Genomic DNA, 9,648 nt, shown 5'->3' with positions numbered 1-9,648 from the left:
CTAATAGGCTTCTTTATTTTTTTTATTTTATTTTATTTTTTTTGTATTCCTCTGAAGCTGGAAACGGGGAGAGATAGTCAGACAGACTCCCACATGCGCCCAACCGGGATCCACCCAGCACGCCCACCAGGGGTGACGCTCTGCCCACCAGGGGGCGATGCTCTGCCCCTCCAGGGCGTCGCTCTGCCACGACCAGAGCCATTCTAGCGCCTGGGGCAGAGGCCAAGGAGCCATCCCCAGCGCCCGGGCCATCTTTGCTCCAATGGAGCCTTGGCTGCGGGAGGGGAAGAGAGAGACAGAGAGGAAGGAGAGGGGAAGGGGTGGAGGAGCAGATGGGTGCTTCTCCTATGTGCCCTGGCTGGGAATCGAACCTGGGACTCCTGCATGCCAGGCCGACGCTCTACCGCTGAGCCAACTGGCCAGGGCCTAATAGGTTTCTTTAAACAGTGAATTCTCAATTTTGCTCTTAGTCAAGCCCCTCAGTGAGATCTTCTGAGCATGGCTTTTAAGGTCTATAATGACCAAGGAGGTAAGAGAAAAGGTAAATAAGGCCCAAAAGAAGTCAGGAAATACCAGATTTGGCATATGCTCTAAAGGCTTCAGCGCTCTAAAGGGCTTCATAGGATTCTATCAGGACCCTACTTCAAGAGTAGAAAAAAGGCCATTGAACTGAAGCCTGCCAGGCTTCCCGGCCCCATCAAGGGACACACCTCTGCTGTAGAAAGAAGGACACGAGAAGGTAAGCTGCCCTCTTGCTCCATGGAGGAAGAATTCAGTCTCTTCTAGCCCTGCTCCAGCTACCTGTGACCTGATCTTGCCCAGCATGCTGGGAATTGCCACTGAAGGCCCAAGGACATTGTTCACAAGCCTAAGGTATTTCTTCCAAGTAGCAGATAAACTGATCTCAGATAAACTGATCTCATTTCTCATAAACACAAGGGCCATCTACTATGCCTCGCTTGAATATTTGAATTTTATTTATCCCTTAAAGATCTCTACTGTGGGTATTGATTTTGTTACTTTATTTGAAGTACAGTATCTCCTTTATTCCTCTTTTTTTATATAAATAAATTTTTATTTTAATGGGGTGACATAAATAAATCAGGGTACATATATTCAAAGAAAACATGTCCAGGTTATCTTTTCATTCAATTCTGTTGCATACCCATCACCCAAAGAGAGATTGTCCTCCGTCACCTTCTATCTAGTTTTTTTGTACCCCTCCCCCTCCCCCTTCCTTTATTCCTCTTGTCTCAATGCCCCATGCCTATTGTAGGCTGGGACCTGCTGCTAATTCCAACTAGAAGCAGTTGTCACTAGGACTTAAACTCTAGCTACAAAGTGTAGAAATATAACCACCCTTCCCCTAAGTACTTGCAGGATTTACATGTTACTCAGCAAACTGTTCAAAGACTGTCCAAGAGGTGCTTCCAGCATTACATTACCCAAGGACTGACTTTCACGTGGACAGGTCCACACACCGTGATCTTGACAACTCCCACTGCTGCTAAGGGTGACTCTTTCCTCCACCCTGACCATCTGGAGCTCAGAAACAGAGAAACAAAACCAACCCCTTGTCCTTCCATTCTCTATTCACCTCTAGGCCTGCCTCACCCAATCAGGGGCTTTCTACTCATGTGGGACCAACACCTATATGTGTCTCCCTACTAATTGAACAGAAACCTGTACCCTAATCTATCTCACCCCAAATATCAACCTAATCCCACCTCATGAACCTCTTCCAGTTCCTAGTACACTACCTGTCAATCTAAAGACCAAACTAGCTGTACATGTAATTCCTCTTCTTGTTGCTTTAGGAATCTTTAAAAAAGTAAGTCTAGGGGCAGGAAGACTGGCCACTTCCCTGTCTTATTCCTACTCTCTCTCTCTCTGAAGCCTAGCAAATTTGTATACATGGAATCAGTGGTTTCACACAACCTGGGTGGCCTTTCATTAGTCCACTCACTCTCCTATTTATTTTTCTAAGTTTAAAACCCTGCCTCTTACATTTCTTCACTAGTTTCTTACAGAACCACATGCAGACCTTCGCCAATTAGAAAATTGGAAAAATCTACCTAACCCTACACACCAACCCTGAAACCTGCCCTCACGAAACAGAAAAATCTGAAACCCTGTATCAGCAAACCTACTAAATCCTATCTTTCAACCCCTACAGGTCCCCTAACCCTAAAGCTCTCCCATATCCCTGAAGAACTAGGAGAATGAATAGCATTCACCTCTTAACGTCTTAACGTTTTTCAATCTTTTTACCCTTCACATAGTAAGGGGACAAGATCGCTGAGTCTTCTTGGCTGAAGAAGAGCCTACACATGGACATGAAACATTTCTTTTAGCTCAAGCTAACTTCTCTCTCCAGGTCTGCCAGGAAAAAATATCTCTAGTTTTACCATGGAAGAACTTTCACCCCCCCACCCCGCTATACAACCCTCCTTATCTCTGCATTCCTGACCTTCAAATACTTGCCTCTTTCTTTATCAAGTTTCTACAGGCCCGGATGAGAGAACTCTCTAGGATTACCTACAATCAAATGCTCCTACACTCCTATTCCCCAATACCCCAAGGAGAACTTCACAAGAAAAATATCAAATGGGTAGGGATTACAGCAGGAAGAAGTCACCCCTCAGCCTGAGAAGTTCCCTCCTGAATGTTCTCCAAACCCCCTTCCTTTTAACCACACATATTCAGTCCTTCTAAAAACTTATACCAACAGGTTCCCTGTCTCTAAAAATCTCCACATGTCCTCCCATTCGAGAGGAACCAGACCAGCATGTCTCATTAGGCTTATCCAGGAGACCATGTCACTCTGTCCGCTCAGCACTCACAGCAAGGAATTCACAATTATTACCTCGCAAATATTTTTACTTCCTCACTCAGGTTTTCAGAGACATCGCCTGGTTCAGACCTTACAGCATGGAAATTGATGACTTCCTTAACTGCATGAGGGATTTGGCTTGGCAAGGTTCTTTCCTTGAGTTCTCTCCAGAAGAAGCAATAATTTTCCAATTTTTTCTCCTCTTTCTCCTTATCACCACTCACCATATATTATAAAATTAATAACTGCCTTTCTTTTATATGTAACTACAGAGTTGAGAAATGATAAATATGTGATTTCCAAACTGCCCTCTTGATGTTCTGCTTATCTGTCAGACCTCACCCTTACTGGACTATTGCCCCTGAGACAGAGGAATTCCAAGAAACTGGCAAGGCCCCCGGAGAGGAGCATTCCGGCATACTAGAACTTTTGCCTCAGTATCCCCTCAGGCTCTCCCAGATACTATATAACTCGCCCCTAGTCTGTAACTGGTGCTCTTCTCCCCCAGGAGAAGTGCCCGACAGGGTTTCTTTCTTTCTTTCTTTTTTTTTTAAATAAATTTTTATTGATGTTAATGGGATGACATTAATAATTCAGGGTACATATATTCAAAGAAAACATGTCTAGGTTATTTTGTCATTAAATTATGTTGCATACCCCTCACCCAGAGTCAGATTGTCCTCCGTCATCCTCTGTCTAGTTTTCTCTGTGCCCCTCCCCCTCCCCCTAACTCTCTCCCTCCCTCCCTCCTGCGTCCTCCCTCGCCCCACCCCTGGTAACCACCACTCTCTTGTCCATGTCTCTTAGTCTCGTTTTTATGTTCCACCAATGTATGGAATCATGTAGTTCTTGTTTTTTTCTGATTTACTTATTTCACTCCGTATAATGTTATCAAGATCCCACCATTTTGCTGTAAATGATCTGATGTCATCATTTCTTATGGCTGAGTAGTATTCCATAGTGTATATGTGCCACATCTTCTTTATCCAGTCTTCTATTAAAGGGCTTTTTGGTTGTTTCCATGTTTTGGCCACTGTGAACAGTGCTGCAATGAACATGGGGCTACATGTGTCTTTACGTATCAATGATTCTGAGGTTTTGGGGTATATACCCAGTAGAGGGATTGCTGGGTCATAAGGTAGTTCTATTTGCAGTTTTTTGAGGAACCACCATACTTTCCTCCATAATGGTTGTACTACTTTACATTCCCACCAACAGTGTATGAGGGTTCCTTTTTCTCCACAGCCTCTCCAACATTTGCTATTGCCCGTCTTGTTGATAATAGCTAATCTAACAGGGGTGAGGTGGTATCTCATTGTAGTTTTGATTTGCATTTCTCTAATAGCTAATAAAGATGAGCATCTTTTCATATATCTGTTGGCCATTTGTATTTCTTCCTGGGAGAAGTGTCTGTTCATGTCCTCTTCCCATTTTTTTATTGGATTGTTTGTTTGTTGTTGAGTTTTATGAGTTCTTTGTAAATTTTGGATATTAGGCCCTTATCTGAGCTATTGTTTGAAAATATCAGTTCCCATTTAGTTGGCTGTCTGTTTATTTTGATATCAGTTTCTCTTGCTGAGCAAAAACTTTTTATTCTGATGTAGTCCCATTCATTTATCTTTGCCTTCACTTCTCTTGCCATTGGAGTCAAGTTCATAAAATGTTCTTTAAAACCCAGGTCCATGAGTTTAGTACCTATGTCTTCTTCTATGTACTTTATTGTTTCAGATCTTATATTTAGGTCTTTGATCCATTTTGAATTAATTTTAGTACACGGGGACAGGCTGTAGTCGAGTTTCATTCTTTTGCATGTGGCTTTCCAGTTTTCCCAACACCATTTGTTGAAGAGGCTTTCTTTTCTCCATTTTGTGTTGTTGGCCCCCTTATCAAAGATTATTTGACCATATATATGTGGTTTTATTTCTGGGCTTTCTATTCTGTTCCATTGGTCTGAGTGTCTATTTTTCTGCCAATACCATACAGTTTTGATTATTGTGGCCCTATAATATAGTTTAAAGTCAGGTATTGTAATGCCCCCAGCTTCATTCTTTTTCCTTAGGATTGCTTTAGCTATTCGGGGTTTTTTATAGTTCCATATAAATCTTATGATTTTTTGTTCCATTTCTTTAAAAAATGTCATAGGAATTTTGATGGGAATTGCATTAAATTTATATATTACTTTGGGTAATATGGCCATTTTAATTATATTTATTCTTCCTATCCAAGAACAAGGAATATTTTTCCATCTCATTGTGTCTTTTCCTATTTCTCTTAGCAATGCCTTGTAGTTTTCATTATATAGGTCCTTTACATTCTTTGTTATGTTTATTCCTAGGTATTTTATTTTTTTTGTTGCAATCGTGAAGGGGATTATTTTTTTGAGTTTGTTTTCTAATATTTCATTGTTGGCATATAGAAAGGCTATGGACTTTTGTATGTTGATTTTGTATCCTGCGACCTTACTGTATTGGTTTATTGTTTCGAGTAATCTTTTTGTGGAGTCCTTTGGGTTTTCGATGTATAGGATCATATCATCAGCAAAAAGTGATACCTTTACTTCTTCTTTTCCGATGTGGATGCCTTTTATTTCTTTGTCTTGTCTGATTGCTCTGGCCAGAACTTCTAGCACCACGTTAAATAATAGTGGAGAGAGTGGACAACCCTGTCTTGTTACTGATTTAAGGTGGAAAGTCCTCAGTTTTACGCCATTTAATATGATGTTGGCTGATGGTTTATCATATATGGCTTTTATCATGTTGAGATATTTTCCTTCTATACCCATTTTGTTGAGAGTCTTAAACATAAAATTGTGTTGTATTTTATCGAAAGCCTTTTCTGCGTCTATTGATAAGATCATGTGGGTTTTGTTCTTTGTTTTGTTGATATGGTGTATTACGTTAACCGTTTTACATATGTTGAACCATCCTTGAGATTCTGGGATGAATCCCACTTGATCATGATGTATTATTTTTTTAATATGTTGTTGTTCTTTCTTTATTTCAATAAAGCCTGTTACTCTGGTCTTTCGGACTCCCATGGATTCCAACAAGCATAATCTATTTTATCTGCCCAACAAGCGCCTTCCTTTTGTGCACACCCATTGCTGAGCTGGTGGCAGAAGCCAAGACATGGAATCAACCAAAATGCCCCTCCATAGAGGATTTGATAAAGAAGATGTGGTACATATATACAATGAAATACTACTCGGTCATAAGAAATCATGACATAGGCTCATTCACAACAACGTGAATGGACCTTGAGAACATTATACTGAGTGAAATAAGTAAATCAGAAAAAGCTAAAAACGATATGATTTCACACAGAGGTGAGATACAAAGCAGAGATTCATGGACATAGATAAGACTGCAGTGAGGTGTAAGGGTGTAAGGAGATGTAGGGGAGGTGGAGAGGGCTTTGGGAAAGGGTGTAAAGAAGGACAAATATAAGGGGATGGAGAATGATTTGACATTAGGTGATGGATATACATGTATAACCTGTAAGAAAGTCAACTTCAGGGAGCCCATGTTTTGGAGCTACAAACCCCACGTGCTCCCCAAACTTTAATAAATTCTTCATTGATTAAGTTATTTGAGTGTCTATCCTTTGTAGGTTGATTTCTGCTACACAGTGCTTGCCCTCAGGGTGGCAGATTGCAAACTGTGGATTACCTTCCTGTTTGGGAGGGTCCACTGTATTACTAATGTTTGCTGGAGAAGGGATTTTTTTCCTCCAGTCTGGGTTTTGTAGGAGAGGGGAAGGAGTGCAGATGTGGAACTGGAGTTGAGGGGCTTTGGGAGCCCCACTGAGGTTGGTGAGGGCCTTTGATTCCAGGAGGAACCAGGGAAGGTATCCGGGGTTGTGAAACTGGAGAATGTGACCGGGCTTTGGGAGCCCTGAATGAGAGGGAAGTGGTCTTCCTGCCTGTTTGCTCATCCGCCTGTAAAAAACTTTAATAAATGGAATGGCCCACCATTTTTTGGCTCTACTGTTTCTTTACCATCTCCTCAAATCCAATGAGAACCTGCATGGCCACGACATCAGCAGCCACTGGCCATACACTATAGAAAAGAAAATACAGATAGTGTATATATATATATATATATATATATATATATATATATAGAGAGAGAGAGAGAGAGAGAGATGTAGATATATAGATAGATATATAGATATATAGATATAGATATATAGATAGATAGAAATCAGTATATATATATATCTATATATATATCCATCACTATAAAATAGACTCTGCTTTTTATTTTATTTTATTTTATTTTACAGTGACAGAGGGATAGATAGGGACAGACAGACAGGAATGGAGAGAGATGAGAAGCAACAATCATTAATTTTTCGTTGTGACACCTTAGTTGTTCATTGATTGCGTTCTAATATGTGCCTTGACTGCGGGCCTTCAGCAGACTAAGTAACCCCTTGCTGGGGCCAGTGACCTTGGGCTCAAGCTGGTGAGCCTTGCTCAAACCAGATGAGCCCACGCTCAAGCTGGCGACCTTGAGGTCTCGAACCTGGGTCCTCCGCATCGCAGTCCGACGCTCTATCCACTGCGCACTGCTTGGTCAGGCTTATTTTATTTATATTTTTAAAATTATGTTTAGATATTCAATTTATTTTATTATATTTATTGATTTAAGAGAGAGGGAGAGAGAAACATCAATTTTTTCCACTTATTTATTGATTCATTTGTTGAGTCTTGTATGTGTCCTTTCTGAAGAATCAAACCCACAACCTTGGTGTATCAGGATAACACTCGAACCAACTGAGCTAACCAGCTAGGGCTAGATTCTACCTTTTAAAAACTATATTCATGGTTAGTTGAATGGCCCAGATTAAACTGTTTTATTGAATAGATAATAATGAATATTCTATGATGACAACCCCAATTTAATAAAACCTTTCTCAGTTCCTTTCCCTAAAATGTGAGGGTGGTTAGGAGCGATAAAGAGGTGTCTTATATTGGACCTTTTCAGGGAAAAATCTCAATTTTTGTAAGACTATTATCATTTGCAGATTTAATATGTAAATTTAAATAACAGGCAATGAGGGGAAATATTTACGATGTAACAGAGCTCTTTAGAGTTTATTACAATTACCTTTTAAAATTTCCATACAGCCCTGGCCAGGTAGCTCAGTTGGTTAGAATATCATCGCTATATATAAGGTGACCAACCTTTTTACAATGAAAAGGACAAAAATAAATTGAAGAAAACAATATCATAAATAAAAGAAACATTTTATTCATTGCAACAATAATACACTATAATATGATAAATGCATAATAAAAACATTTGTAATAATTTATATTGTAATTATACTTACATGCCTAATAATTTTTAATAATAATTGTAAGAAAAAGTACTCATTTAGATACAAGTGTGTCACATCACATGTAATGGATTGACTCTGCATTGATCGAATATGGATATTTACAGATTAGTCTTCCAATATAAAAAAGGAGGACATGTAAGAGGACACTTTTCGAGGGAGGATGGAACTTGCAAAAGAAAGACTGTCCTCCCTAAAGGAGGACGATTGGTCACCTTACTATGTACCAAGGTTGTAGACCCCTCATCAGGATACATACAAGAAACAACCAATGAATGCATAAATAAATGGAACAACAAATCAGTGTTTCTGTCTCTCTCTCTAAAATCGATTAAAAAATCAAGTAGAATTATTGAATTAAAAAACACTTCAACAAAAACTAGGATGGACCACCCCACTAGATTTGCAGATGTTTGTGCAAAGGCAGAGTATTTTGAGGAAATATGAAACAATTAGGAGTGGAGATGTGTGTCATCCTGTTTTATTTTTCCTAGCATTTATTGATTTGAACAGATGTGTTTCCTTTCTAATTGTCTAATTGTCTGACATTTTTATAAAAGGTAAAGACATAATTTCTTAATGCCCATTTATAGTGTGAGAAACATGATTTGTAATAGCATCATTATTTCATGATTAAAAATACTGTGGTCTTCTGGGAAAAGAAGAGCATCAGAATTAACTCGTTGCTCTGGAGACCAGTGGGTTGCTATAACAACCAGAAAAAAAATACAATAATAGCTCTCCCTCAAAGATAAATAACTCACTAAATGATGACATCTATAACTGCAGGTGTTTGTCATATAAAAGCAAAAGAACACAAAATACATTTATTTTTTTTTTTCACGAATACCAATTCATGTCTGGTACCATGCTAGAAACTAATGAAAATGATAGACATGGTTCCTATCATTAATAATGAAGTGCACATTCTAGTGGAAAAGGCAGAGAATAAGGAGTAAATAAATCAATACACTAAATAATTCCAGCATGTGAGAAAAGCCCTACAGGAACTAAAACAACAGGCCCTGATACTGGACAAAGCAGAGAATGATATAGAATATGGATATATCACATTGTTCCAGTATAGAATATAAATATATCAGAAATCTTGACTTTGAGGGTATTTGAGCTTTAATAAATTGAAGGAATAAAGAATGGAACCTTACAAACCCACACCTCCTCCCTCCTCCTCCCCCTTTTCTTCCTCCCAGGTGTCATTCCCTTGCCTCTCTGTCTCCTAAGGAGGGAGACTTGCAACCAGGGCAGCAATGGGCAGCGGCAGCTCATCCCGGGCTAACCCCCTGATGCACTGCCAATAATTTCTTCCTTTACTTGCTACAAAAGTAAAACAAAAAACAAAGAAACAAACAAACAAACAACTGCTAACTGAAGCATTTTTATTATTTTGGCTTGAATTCCTTTAGAATTGGGTGGATTTAATATGAAAATCAAAATTGTGGTTTTCTTAATGG

Source organism: Saccopteryx leptura, chromosome 4 (genome assembly GCF_036850995.1).
Source record: "Saccopteryx leptura isolate mSacLep1 chromosome 4, mSacLep1_pri_phased_curated, whole genome shotgun sequence".
Classification (NCBI taxonomy): Eukaryota; Metazoa; Chordata; class Mammalia; order Chiroptera; family Emballonuridae; genus Saccopteryx; species Saccopteryx leptura.
Note: the sequence above shows the minus strand (reverse complement) of the source record.